Consider the following 14770-nt stretch of genomic DNA (forward strand, 5'->3'; position numbering starts at 1 on the left):
AAGTAGGCTCCACACCTAACGTGGGGTTTGAACTCACCACCCTGAGATCAAGAGTCACATGTTCTACCGACTGAGCCAGCCGGGTGCCCCTAAATTTTTCTAATACTACAAAAGAACAAAAAATATAAACATATGTAATTATATACTACATATTAAATGCATTCCATATTACCTAATGTATTTTATATCATCCATATATTTACACTTAAGTTCAATGAAGAGAACTTGCTAATCCGGATACAAAGAGCATTACCCACAACTCATCACTGCTGAAGAAATATACAATCAATGGCATAGAACGGGGTCAATAAACCAAAAACCATATCTGATGAAAGTAAATCATCAATTATTTGGGAAAGCTATTTAATACATGGCTAAACTGCTCAGAGATTTATTTGAAATAGTAGGGATAAATTTCTTGCTTTCATCTTAGAATTAAATAACACACTATCTTAACATAAAAATGTCAAATCTGCCATGTAAAAATGCTAGGGTATATTTTTATAAATTTGTTTTGATACATCATTACTATGCATGGCCCAAATCAGAGGCCATTTTATTTCATTAACATGAAAGTAGAGATAAATACAGATGTACCAGAAATGAATTAAACTTAAATACAAAGAAGTTATTTAACTATGTAGATTATAAAGGAGGACAATATTAAGCACGACCTCACTATGGATATTAAACATTTAGATAATGGATTTTTAAAATGCTGGCAGTGTAGGGACACCCAGGTGGTTTAGTCGTTAAGCGCCTGCCTTCGGCTCAGGGCATGCTCCCAGGGTCCTGGGATCGAGCCCCGCATCAGGCTCCCTGCTCCGCGGGAAGCCTGCTTCTCCCTCTCCCACTCCCCCTGCTTGTGTTCCCTCTCTCGCTGTCTCTCTCTCTGTCAAATAAATAAATAAAATCTTTAAAAACAAATAAAAAATAAAATGCTGGCAGTGTATGTGAACAGGTAGTACTTAGAAGTAAAAACATTATAAAGTTATGAAATGCTTGTTTCTAAAATAAGAAAGTGAAATCAATTAAAAATGATATTCCATTATTGTCAAGTATAATTTTTATTAATTTACCAAAATTGTTTTATGGGTCACATTTCTGTGGTACAGTATTTTCATTTTCATTTTCCTATCACAAACTGTAATTAGTCAAAGGTTTTAAAACTGTGTAAGTTTTTAAAAATGGCCCAAAGGGTTTAAAACATTTGAAAACCTCTTTCAGTAGAGAATGCTCACTGATTTATATCATGCTATTCTCAAAAGCACTCTGGTTTCTTCATCCAGTTCTCCTTAATGGCTTTTTAAAATGATATATAGTATTTATTTTCTTCAAAGAATTAAATTAAGGTTTGGTACAAAGAAGGTATTTTTTAATGCATCCATATTCCAGCATTTCATCATATCAAATACACTATCTAATTGAAATAAAGGGTGCAATGGTGTTAAAGTTTTGGGGTAGAAAACTGACTCTTGATAATGACAGCTAAGATTAAAAAACACTAGATAGTAAAATATTATAGAACTAAAACAAGAGAATAGGGAGAGAAATAGGAATGATTTGGAGGAGAAATCATAGAATGTATTTGAATAGCAATAGTATGTTAACAGTCATGGTGTAGGACTTAATATTTTTTTTCTTTTTAACAAGAGATCTCACAACAGAAACCTGTGAATCTCAAATCAGTGTGATTTTTAACCATTCAGTCCCAATAAAGAATTCTAACAATGCACAGGGCAATAATGGCTCACAGTGTCCACCTGATCATAGTAGCTTTGTGAGTCACAGAGAGAATCTAAATTTAGTGCTCCTGCTCTAGCAGAGAAGAAGGTGAACCTGCCTGTCAGTCAGAGTCTGGTCAGAATTGTTTTCCGTTTGAAAAAAAAAAAAAGAATGTATAAAATGAGGTAGGTGATGAAGTGGATGGAGTGACCACACACTACATATATATTTAGAAAGAAAGATTGGTGACAGATAGATAGAAAGAATGATAGATGGATGATAGAGATAGGTAGGTAGATGATTTTAGATATAGATATGATGGATCCAAAGGGATAGCTGAGGTCCCTAGAGGGTAGAGAGAATGTCAGATTTGTACAAGAAGGAGACTATTGAAGCACCTTTAAAATCCGGTTACCTGTCAGAGTAACATTTGTATTTTGAGATGATTAGAGTCCTGATTATTCCTTTTGTCTGTTCCCCACAAACTTTTTGCCACCTTATTTTAATATATATTTTTAAAGATTTTATTTATTTATTTGAAAGAGAGAGAGCGTGAGCGAGAGAGCACAAGCAGGGGAAGCAGCAGAGGGAGAGGAAGATGCAGACTCCCCACTGAGCAGGGAGCCTGACTCGGGGCTTTAGCTCAGGACCCTGAGATCATGACCTGAGCCGAAGGCAGCTGCTTAACTGACTGAGCTACTCAGGAGCCCTTGCCACATTTTTCTTTCTTTCTTTTTTTTTTTTTTTTAAGATTTTATTTATTTGACAGAGAGAGACACAGCGAGAGAGGGAACACAGGCCGGGGGAGTGGGAGAGGGAGAAGCAGGCCTCCCGCGGAGCAGGGATCCCGATGTGGGGCCTCGATCCCAGGACCCTGGGATCATGACCTGAGCTGAGGGCAGACGCTTAACGACTGAGCCAACCAGTGCCCCTTGCCACATTTTTCTTACCATAAAAATTTTGTTTCTATCATGCAAACAAACGAGACATTATTTTCTGTAAATGAGATATGAATGTTTACAAATGAGAGAAATTTAGAAACATATTATTTAGTGAGCACTACATGCCATCTCCCCTGTGCACAACGGAGAGCAGCGTCGGCAGAAGTACTTAGGCATCCCACCAGCGGTCACGCAGACACTCGTCATCTGGGAGCTCCTCTTCTCTGGCTGCTGATCACACGACCGCAGTGTGCAGTCTCTGGAGTGGAGCCTGTGAGGTGCAGTGTGCTGCAGACAAGTGAGAGACGGTTTCACAAGGGCTGTAACTGAGGGAGAGGGAGCAGCTGCGGTGGCCCTGAGGCAGGTGGACAAGAGTGGCAAGAGCCTCTGTTTTCCTCAGCTGGTTCCAAGAGCAAATGTCTCCCCTGCCCCTCGGTATTTTTATGTTTCAATTTCAGAAAGCCTCATGCTTTTAAGAGAATGCGTATCCCTGGATTTCCTGAGATAAATTCCTTATAAGAACTGGAAAAAAAATAGCTAACTAACCCAATTGGAGTGAGCTGTGAGGGCAGTGGCTATAGTGATGGCACCTCTGCAGGTGTGGAAAGGGGCTTTTGAACCCTGAGGTGAAGGTTTTGAGATTCCATGATTTCATCCGCTTGTTGGAAAGTGATTATCATTTCACCTATAATTGCACTGACAGTGTCTGCTGGGGATTTAAGATTATTTCTGGAAAACATGAATTGTGCCTATCACTGAATGCTATTAGAAGTGATTGATGGAGATATCCAACAGGAATGGCAGAACAGGATGGGGAGAGCAAAAATCCTAATGGAAATTGAATAGAAGACACTGAAATCTACTAAGTGAGAGAACTAAGCTGAGCACATCTTATCCACTTAGTCAATTCAGTGTTTATATCCAAAATATGATTTCTTTCCCTTTCTGAGAGACCTGATGGTACTGAAATTGAAAGGAGAGACCCTAATGGATCTGTAGGGTTAGAAACAACATATGATGTTGCAAATGAATGGGAACTCTGTGTTATATTGTTCAGTGCTTCAGCAGATATTTATGGTGTACCTTTTGTGGGTCAGGCACATTTCTAGGTATATGATATTTGAGTGCACAGAACATAAGGAATGTTTCCTTATGGAAATTGCATTCTGATTAAGGGAAACAGAAGCAGTGGGTCTAAGTTGTTGAATTACATAGTGTCTTAGAAGGTAATAGATCTCATGGAAGGAGAGAAGAACCAGATTGGGTGAAGACAAGTAGAGGGGGTAGGGAAGGATTACAAAAGGTAAATTGGATCTCCATAGTAGGACTCAGTGAAGATGAAATTTGGGGGAAAATGTTAAGGGGGCTAGTGATAAATTCCTTATTTATTCCTTTCCAAATGTTACATATCCATTTTCTTGTTTTATTGCACTAGGTAAGAACATCAGTATTAATACTGGATACAGGTGCAGAGAGTAGGCATCCTGGTTTTGTTCACAATCTTAGGGGCATATTTTATAATGGACAAAGAGGTATGGCAATAGCCATATTTGCAATAGCACTTTTGTAGAAGCTCTTAAGTTTAACGACTCTTTCTCTCCTTGTCACACACACCAAATTTTTTTTTAATTTCTTTCTTTTCCCTCTCCCACTCCCCCTGCTTGTGTTCCTTCTCTCGCTGTGTCTCTCTCTGTCAAATAAATAAATAAAATCTTAACACACACACACACACACACACACACACAAAATAAAGGTCTCTGGGTGCCTGGCTGCCTCATTCGGTGGAGCATGTGACTCTTGATCTCAGGGTGGTGAGTTTGAGCCCCACATTGGGTGTGGAACCTACTTTAAAAAAAGAAAGGTCTCAAATCAAGGATCTCAGCTTCCACCTTTAGAAACCAGAAAAAGAGAAATGAAATCCAGGGAAAGCAGAAGAAAATAATAAACATAAAATAAAAATGAATGCAATAGAAAATGAAGAACTCTAGAGAAAATTAGTGAAATCCAAAGCTTTAAGATCAATAAATTGTGAACCTCTATCCAAACTGATCATACAAAAAAGAGGGGAGTACACAAATTTCCAATGTCAGAAATGTCAGAAGTGACATCACTACAGATTCTATAGGTATTAAAAGGATAATGAGGGGATACTATGAAGCCCTTTATGACAATAAATTGTCAAATGTGATCTAAGGTAATGACAACTACTGACGTGTATTGCCAAAATGTCTTATTTCTATAAATCCTAAATTGCATGTCTCCAAAAACATGAAAAGTGAAGAGGCTTTAAAAATGCAATTGAGGTAAAAATGGATTATAAAACCATACCAGATTAGATATCATATAAACCTTTGAATATTCTCCACTCAGGTTTTTGCCGTCTTTAAATTTTCAGGCTATTTGAAAGGATTCCCAATATTAAGTCATGTTTGATCAGTTATGGTTTGTGATAGAGAATGAAAAATATGTAAAATTTAAATCACAGGGGTTTGATCCAAAATACAATCTGAGCAAATTAATATGTTATACTTGAACATAATGGAGCATCATTTTTGTTTGCAATTTTCTGCTCATTACGAACATGCCTTCTGAGTTAATTATTTTTTAATACTGTCTGTTCCTATACATTACAGCATTTTTTTGGTTAACCCAACTGATTAATATCAGTACCAGGAGATTATTGATAGTTTCCTCTTTTAAATATTCCATATTTAAATATTTTCTTTAGGTTTCATTTTAATTTGCTTGTGGCATATTAGTAACTTCACTCTTATTTCAGTTTTATGAAATTAAGTGTTCTCTGGTCTGTGCTATATGTAGTAATGATTTGCCCTATTCCACATTGTAAATATATAGCAGGATATTTTAGATCGAGTATATTATTTTCTAAAACTCTCTGATGTACCAGGTAAAAACTTACCTCTGTGTTTCAATTAAATACTCAAATATTTTAATGCCTTATGTTCACTAAATTTTCTTTTTTCTTCCTTCTTTATCTATCACCTGTCACTTGTCACTTATCTCTCACTTATCTATCATCCATCTAGCTAGCTAGCTATCCATCCATCTATCCATCATCTATCACCAATCGTTTGTTTCACAGGCTCCCTGTTCTGTACCATTGAAATAATCCTCAATTTTTTGTCTTTTTTTTTTTTCTGAGTGTAGTTGACACACAGTGTTACATTAGTTTCAGGTGTGTCGACAAGTCTGCATGCTCTGCTGTGCTTACTACAACTGTAGCTGTTGTCTGTCACTGCACAACATTATTACCATATCAGTGACTATGTTCCCTATGCTGCCTTTTATTCCTGTGACTTATTCATTCCATAGCTGGAAGCCTGTGCCTCCCCCTCCCCTTCAGCCATTTGGCATTAAAAACTTATTAATATATTTTGTTTGTCAGGGCCAATTCTCTTCCTTGAATACTTTACATTTTATTTATTAATTAGAAATATTTTGTAATTACTAGCAGGATTTTGGAAAAATTGCTATTCAACTGGTATTACATTACATAAGGTATTTTGTGAATTGATCTATTTGCAGAATTTCTATTTCAGTCTGCAGTGTTTCTTTGCTGTTATTTCATCCTGATCCTAGTATATTAAAAGTTCTTAATTTTGTTTCAATATCCTTTATACAAACGTAGATTTAATATTGTTTTGCTAAATTTCTATTAACTTTGTACAAGATAATTTTTCTTAAATCTTTTTTTTTTAAGAGACTATTTCCTACAGACAGGAAATGTGTTGATTTACAGTGGTATCTCTGGCACATTTCTGTGTCCTGGACTATGTTATAAATCTAATATATTTTAGTGATTCTCTTGTGTTTCTCAAGGAAACGACTACTTCAGCTTTCAGGCTTGAACATTTAAATCTTGATTTACAGTGAATTGACCCCACCAGGAAATTAGTGAGTCAATTTGGCAGCATTTGATGTGACTGTCTTGATCCTAATCAGTTTGAGAATATCCCCATATTTCATTGTCCAATATGAATATTTGGTTCATTTCAGAAGAAGGAAAAGTTCTTCATAGGAAAGTCTGTCCTTTAAATGTTGTTGAATTTGGTATTTTTTCCATTTATCTTAGTTTGGATATATACATCTTTATCTAAGATTGAATATGCTTTTATCTGCTGCTCAGAAAATTTCCTCCATGGGAAGTCCTTAGCTCTATTCATGTCTGCAAATCCCCTTTTGTCGTGTAAGGTAACATATCCACAGTTCTGGGGATTAGAGTGTGTACATATCATCAGTCTGCCTACCACAGGAGGTATCTTACAACAATCTGATTCATTGGTGTTTTTGAAAAAATGTAATTGTTAAGATATTTGAATAACTTAACTAGCTGAGTTTAGAAGCTCTTCTATCTTTGGGAGTTTTTACCCTCTCCAGGCCTTTCTGGACATAGAATTACTTTGAGTTTTCTGCTGTTGGGAGGACAATTATCAGTATTTTAAGATAAAAGATTTTTTTTTTAAAGATTTTTATTTATTGATTCATGAGAGACAGAGGGAGAGAGAGAGAAGCAGAGGGAGAAGCAGGCTCCCAAGGAGCAGGGAGCCCGATGCGGGGCTCGATCCCAGGACCCTGGGACCATGACCTGAGCCGAAGGCAGACGCTTAACCATCTGAGCCACCCAGGCGCCCAAGATAAAAGATTTAAAAATGGAAGACAGAGTATAATATATATCACCTTAGAGTGAAACAAAAATATCACATCAATGGAATAAAATTATTGATGGAAAAAAAAGCTTTTGAAAGCTGCTATATAATGTAAATATCTAATATATATGAAAGTAAATAGTGTAAAAAAATCCATAGATGAATAACTAGTGTCAACAATTAAATACCAGCACACGGTCATTTTGTCTCTACTCCTCCCACGTTACCCTTAATAGAGTATTTTACAAAAAAAAAAAACTTAGATATACCATTACACGCCACAGCAAATAGTCACAAGTGTACCTTCAAACAATGGATTTATTTCATTGGGGGGACGTAAGTATGTTTTTCACACCTACCAAAATAACAATAATTCAATAATATCATTGAATATTCGGGGTTCACACTCTCCTAATTTTCTTCCAAAAATTCTTTTAAAGAGTTGGTTTGTTTGAATCAGGATCCCAACATTATATCCATATAAAGTTTAGGGTTTCTTTGTCTTTGAAGTTTCTTGTAACTAAGGTGTCTCTTCCCTTTTTCCCTTCCTGCTCTCATTTTTTGAGGATAAAAATGGATCGTTTGTCATGAATGATTTCAAACATCCTGCTAGTTTATTGTATCATGCTGACATCATTTAACACATATCCCCATATGCCCTATAAATATAAACTCGATGTAATTCAGGTTCGGGTTTGTCCAGGACTCTTCATACGCAGTGCAGTGGTCTCATTATTGCCTCCTTCCGGGGGTGCCATGCCAGCTGTTTTCCTTTCTGTGCTGTGAAGTTTGATCAGAGGTACATGTGCTGTTACCAGTTTCCTACCAGCCTTCATCCGCTGGTTTCCGCTATTGCTGATGATCACTGCCTGGATGAAGTACTTCATTTGATGCTGCAGAAAGTTGATATTCTAATGCTATTACTGTTTCTGCATTTAGTACCTGGAATTATTTTATACAGAAGAACTGTCCCTCATCATCTATTTGGTCACCCTGAAATATAATCTGTTCAGCAAAGGCAGAAGAAATGATTGACTCTTTCTATTTATCCATTTTAAGAAAAATGGAATTCGTTCCTTAACATCCTCCCATCATTGTGGAGTGAGAACCTCTTCAAGATGAAAGCTGTGTCACATTAAAATGTCACCACCTGGGGCGCCTGGGTGGGCGGTTAAGCGGTTAAGCATTTGCCTTTGGCTCAGATCATGATCCCGGGGTCCTGGGACCCAGCCCTGCATTGGGCTCCCTGCTCAGCAGGCAGCATGAGGATGCTTATAAAATTCAACTGTCTTCAGATTCCTATGACTGCTGTTAAAATTTGTGTGCTGTGAAGTTAATACTATGGGTTCTGTCAAGTTGGAAGTAAGGCTTATTTTACTCACTCAGACTGGAGTGGCATCCTGGGAAACACCTTACTCCTCTGTCTTTATAACTTCGCTTTACTTACTAAAGACAAGGTGACACACACAGAGCTGATTCTCAACCAAGTGGTCTTGGCAAACTCCATGCCTCTTTTCTCTAACAGTGTACCTCAAACAATGGCAGCTCTGGAATGGAAATCTTTCCTGGATGATGCTGGATGTAAATTTGTCTTCTATTTTCACCAAGTGGCCAGAGGGGCTTCCCTCAGCACCACCTGCCTGCTCAGTGGTTTCCAGGCCATTAAACTTGGCCCCAGTATCTCTAGGTGGCTGGTGCTCAGAATGAGATCCCCAAAGTTTCTGCTGTTCCTTCTGCTGGATTGTGCAACTCCTGGTAAACATCCCAATTTCTACAACAGTGATTGGCCTAACAAATGACAAAAATAGAAGTGTAGAAACAAGCAAGGGATACTGTTCCTGGCTCATGCCAAACAGATCTGTGGCCTCCCTTCTTGGAGTCACTATGTTCTTCATTGGTGTTATATGTTTAGGGCTCTTGATCTTCACTGGCGGCATCATGCTCTTTGTTCTGCTCAAGCACATGCAGTGGGTGCAACACATTCATATCAACAGCCTTTCCCTCAGGTCTTCTCATGAGGCCAGAACCACCTGCACCATCCTCATTCTGGTGAGCTCCTTTGTCTCTTTTTATTTTCTCCCTTCTTCACTTTCTCTTTCTTTATTCATAATTGTGAACCAAGCCAGTGGCTAGTCCTTACCTCTGCTCATAGCTTTATGTTTTCCCACATTCAGCCCTTTTGTGCTCATCAGTAGTGATGTCCATGTCTCTCAGTTCTGCTGTGCCCATTCTCTAATACAGCTTGTTGGCCCAGCCCCTTTATATCCTTACTCAAAGTTACATTCCCATTGATGCCTCCTCTGAGCAAATCCATACATAAACAGAACCACATGACTTTTCCTGTCTCATTCCCTCATTATTATGCTTCATTTTTTTAATAGGTAGGTTTACCATTTTATTTTATTTTTAAAATTTTATCTTAAGTGCGCTCCACTCCCAGCATGGAGCCCAATGCAGGGCTTGAACTCACAACCCTGAGATCAAGACCTGAGCTGAAATCGAGAGTTGGACACTTAATTGACTGAGCCACCCAGGCACCCCTAGATATAGCATTTTAAATACAATTTTGTTTGCACTCTGGATTTTTTCTTCACATGGGAAAGTGTTTATGAATATCATCTCTCATGCTGCAACCCTTGCACAGAAAGTCTTACAAATAGCACATAGCAAATACATATGTTTAATGAATTCTGTCATTTGCAAAATGGCTCATTTTATATAAGAAGTAATAGTGGATTCATATATAACACCACATATACTGACAGAGTCCAGCTGCTCTAAGAATAAATTTAAAACTAAAACTAATTTTTAAAAATGCTAGGAGCATAATTTTGTTACTAGATAATTAATTTAAAAATCCATGGGGTGGGCGCCTGGGTGGCTCAGTTGGTTGGGCGGCTGCCTTCGGCTCGGGTCATGATCCTGGGGTCACGGGATCGAGTCCCACGTCGGGCTCCCTGCTCAGCAGGGAGTCTGCTTCTCCCTCTGACCCTCTTCCCTCTCATTCTCTCTCTCTCAAATAAATAAATAAAATCTTTAAAAAAAAAAAAAAAGAAAAAAAAAATCCATGGGGTGCCTGGGTGGCTCGGTCGGTTAAGCATCTGCCTTCAGCTCAGGTCGTGATCCTGGGGTCCTGGGATCAAGCCCCTACATTGGGGCTCCTACTCAGTAGGGAGCCTACTTCTCCCTCTGCCCACCTCCACCCGCCTCATTCTCTCTAATAAATAAATAAAATCTTTTTTAAAAAATCCAGAGAAAGTAAAAAATCTTAATTAAAATTGATAAATATAGTTAATACTTCCAATTGAAGATTTCCATTTCATAAAACTCAGGACAGGCAAAGTTTAGATATCAATGAGAGAAAAACTACAATGAAAAAATAAGAAAAGCGATTTGACTTTCAGAGATTTACTGAATCAGGCATGTGGGCCTTTTCTGGAATCATGGATTTGTTCTATACCTTGATTGGGAAGTTGTTTCATGGGTAAATGCATTTGTCAGTCCTCAAATTGTAGTTATTTGTGTATTCCCAAGGCTTGGTGGAGGGAGGTGGGTGATGGGTATTAAGGAGGGCACTTGTTATGACGAGCACTGGGTGGTATGTGCAAATGATGAACCACTGAACTCTACTCCTGAAACCAATATTGAACTGTATGTCAACTAACTAGAATTTAAATTTTAAATAAAAGGAAAAAAAAGTTTAAAACACTGGGGCACCTGGCTGGCTCAGTTGGTAGAGCATGTAACTCTTGATCTTGGGGTCATGAGTTCAAGTCCCATGTTGGGTGTGGAGCCTACTTTAAAAAAGCTTAAAACATTTCCTGAACTTCAGTGGTTTTGGTTCTGTCATGGCATGGGTAGCATCTATGAACATAAACTCTGTAGTGAGGGGCTCCTGGGTGGCTCAGTTGGTTAAGCGTCCAACTCTTGGGTTTCAGCTCAGGTCATGATCTCAGGGTTGTGAGATCGAGCCCCTTGTGGGGCTCCACACTCAGCCAGGAGTCTGCTTGAGATTCTCTCCCTTCCCTCTTCCTCCCCCTCTGCCCCTCTCCCCACTCACACTCTAAAATAAATGTTTTTTAAAAAGTACACTCTAGGGGCACCTGGGTGGCTCAGTCGTTAAGCGTCTGCCTTCGGCTCAGGTCATGATCCCAGGGTCCTGGGATCTAGCCCCTCATCGGGCTCCCTGCTCCACAGGAAGCCTGCTTCTCCCTCTCCCACTCCCCCTGCTTGTGTTCCCTCTCTCACTGTGTCTCTCTGTCAAATAAATAAAATCTTAAAAAAAAAAAAAACCAATAAAGTACACTCTATGTAGTCAAAAGGTGGCCTAGAAGCAATGGTTAACGTGCCCTTCAGCACACCCCGTACCCAGTTCTTGATTTCTCAACGCTGGTCTCTACCAAAAAGAAAACCTCCTGAAAAAAAGACTGATTCCTGGTAGGTTAAGGAAAGTTATAAGATGAAACTGTAATCTCTTTTGTACCAGAAAGTTGTACCCACAGTGTGACGGTGATGTTAAAAGGGACAAAGAAGCAAGCTAGAAGGAGCTCCCCTGAGCCCAACCCGGGAAGATTTAAGCATCACAATGAATGGCCCACTTATATATTTAAGTGTGCATTATTCCATACTGATGTATATTAATAAAAAATGAGTGAACAAGCTGTTGGGAAACTTACTTCCCAAGTAGAATGCCTACTAATAAATGTGGGAAGACTGTTGGGGTTTGAAAATCATCAGTGGTGGCTAAAACTATGGGGTCAAATACTGATGTGGATCAGTATATTCACGCAGTTTCAAAACATCTTCTGAATAATTACCTACTAAAAATAAAGGGAAATAAAACAACAGGCCCAACATGGAGTCCCTTATGTTAAGCCCTATGTCACCAAACCAAGACTTCATTATAGTTTGGTTCTCCCAAAAATGGAACCATAAACCATCAGGATCTCCTGATCAGCACTAGTCAGGTACTTTGCCTGATGGACTCCAGCCATCTCCTGAAGGAAAGTGACCTTGTCTGAACCAACCCACTTTTTGCCTAGGATGACTTCTTTGTCCCAACTTCCTTCTCCCTTATAAAAGTATTTCATTTTGTTTTGTTTTTTTAAGATTTTATTTATTTATTTGACAGAGAGAGAGAGACAGCAAGAGAGGTAACACAGCAGGGGGAGTGGGAGAGGGAGAAGCAGGCTTCCCACTGAGCAGGAAGCCCGATGCAGGGCTCGATCCCAGGCCTCTGGGATCATGACCTGAGCTGAAGGCAGACGCTTAACAACTGAGCCACCCAGGCGGCCCAAAAGTATTTCATTTTGTACAGCTCCTTGGAGTTCCCTTCTATCTGCCAGATTAGATGCTGCCCAATTTGAATCAATTTTTGCTCAAATAAACTCTTAAAATGTTACAAAAAATAAAGGGAAATGGTAATTCTTAAGAACACAAACATACAGAAGTGACTGGAGTTACTATCCGTATTGGTAAACATGGACACCATGTGCCTCCTGATATGAAGTACTGTGAAAGATACAATATCACTTCTGTGATTTCAGTGTAAACAATGCAAAAGGAAAATATCATTAGGAAACATCAGAGAAACAGATGGAAATTCTACAGAATTCATGACCTATCATATCCAAGGAACTCAAAGGCTAATTAACTTTCATTAAAGGAGTGGAGAGCAATGACAACCAAATGCCTCATACCATCTGGGTTTGGTCATGGACCCCTAAAGACACCAAGGGGCAATATTAGGACAAATGGTAATATTTGAACATGCCCTGTGGATTACATAATAGTATTTTACCAATACTGAATTTCCTGATAGGATAATATTCTGATAATATAAGATGTGCCCTTAGGAAACATGCACTGAAGCATTCACTTGTACAGAGGCAATATATTTACCCATTAATTCAGATTGTTCAGAAACCCACATATGCACATGTATGCGGGGAGAGACTAATAAAACAAAAGATGCAGAACAAACAATTGTTTAATCTGGGTAGAATTTATACAAGAGTATCTCATACTATTCTTGTACTTACTGTAAGTTTAAAGCTGAAAAATTTTAAAATTCAAAAATCAATACGTTTTACTTCATACAAAATGGTATCATCATCAACTCATGATGCATAAAATATAATTTGATGCTAATTCACCCATTCTTGGCTTTAAAAAAAAATACAAAGTATAGAATGGATTTTCCTTTAACATTGAAAAAATTCTACAACACACGCCATACATATGATGTTAATATTTCACCGAAGATCAGAGACAAAAGAAAAATAATTGGGATCTCCTGGCCTTCAACATTACTCTACGGAAACTATCTAGTGTTGTATGGCAAGAAAAAATGTATACGTATATGCATTAGAAAGGAAGAAATAGATTGTTCTTTCACCTCTTTAAAACACATGCCAGACACAGCATCCATACCAGCCCTAGTGCGAACAGTCTTAATGTCGGGACTCCTCCCTCTCCTCTGTTTTTCTTCACCACTGTCCTGCTTTTCTCCTTTCCACAGAACCTATTCCCTTCTAACATGCTATGGAAGTTAGGAACATTGCTGTTTTCTCACCCAGAATGTAGGTTCTATGAGGGCAAAATTCTTTTGGTGTTTTGTGCATTTCGTATACCTACAAGAGTCCAAGACTCACATAAGATATACAATAAATGATTTCTTGGAGCACTAAATGTCACCTTTTGTGACATTTATAAGAATCCACTCCGCTGGGGCACCTGGGTGGCTCAGTCGTTAAGCGTCTGCCTTCGGCTCAGGTCATGATCCCAGAGTCCTGGGATCGAGCCCCGCATTGGGCTCCCTGCTCGGCGGGAAGCCTGCTTCTCCCTCTCCCACTCCCCTGCTTGTGTTCCCTCTCTCGCTGTGTCTCTTTCTGTCAAATAAATAAAATCTTTAAAAAAAGAAAAAAAAGAATCCACTCCGCTACTTATCCTAACTTTACTAATTCACTACCACCCTCCCTTCAGGTTCAGTACCCTGAGTGCACTCAAGAATGGAGAAGAATCCTATTTTGGAGACAAAATTTTCAAGGTGATTAAGAATCCAACAACGCCATGTGCTCAATTTTCTTCTCTTTAGATTTCAGTGTACTCTGCTCACCTACACTAGGCATTAAGCTCCCTCCCTGCTCAAGGACCAGACTCCCGTCTCAGTCACCCAGGTGCCCCACTCCTCACAGTGTGCCCAGAACACACTAAGTGGTCATGTGGATGAAGGACAGAGGTCTCAGGAGAACCCTGCTGAGCACAGCAGTAAGTGTATAGTAGGACCTGGCACTGAACATGTTAAGACTGTATGGAAAAACCTTGAAGTTGAGGGAATAAATCCTCAGATGTCCTTCATCTAGTGGAAAATGCATCACTCCTGCTTTGGGACAAACTGGGGTCAGCATCCCAGGCATGCAAAGGAGAACCTTTGAT

General features: G+C 38.9%; 1 protein-coding gene across 3 annotated transcripts in view; it reads left to right on the top strand.

The window, feature by feature from the left end:
* LOC112806586 (uncharacterized) overlaps window positions 1–14770 on the top strand; it is a 54744-nt gene that overhangs the window by 23506 nt on the left and 16468 nt on the right. The window contains exon 1 of one of the 3 annotated variants that reach the window (XR_012377011.1): window positions 14362–14381. The exons of the other annotated variants lie outside the window; for them this stretch is intronic. The gene's annotated coding sequence lies outside the window, so the exon portion shown is untranslated. Of the gene's footprint in view, window positions 1–14361; window positions 14382–14770 lie in introns of those variants that run through there. 3 annotated transcript variants of the gene reach the window in all.

This window comes from Callorhinus ursinus, unplaced genomic scaffold (genome assembly GCF_003265705.2).
Source record: "Callorhinus ursinus isolate GAN/ISIS: 27379988/994484 unplaced genomic scaffold, GSC_fseal_2.0 scaffold100, whole genome shotgun sequence".
Lineage (NCBI taxonomy): Eukaryota > Metazoa > Chordata > Mammalia > Carnivora > Otariidae > Callorhinus > Callorhinus ursinus.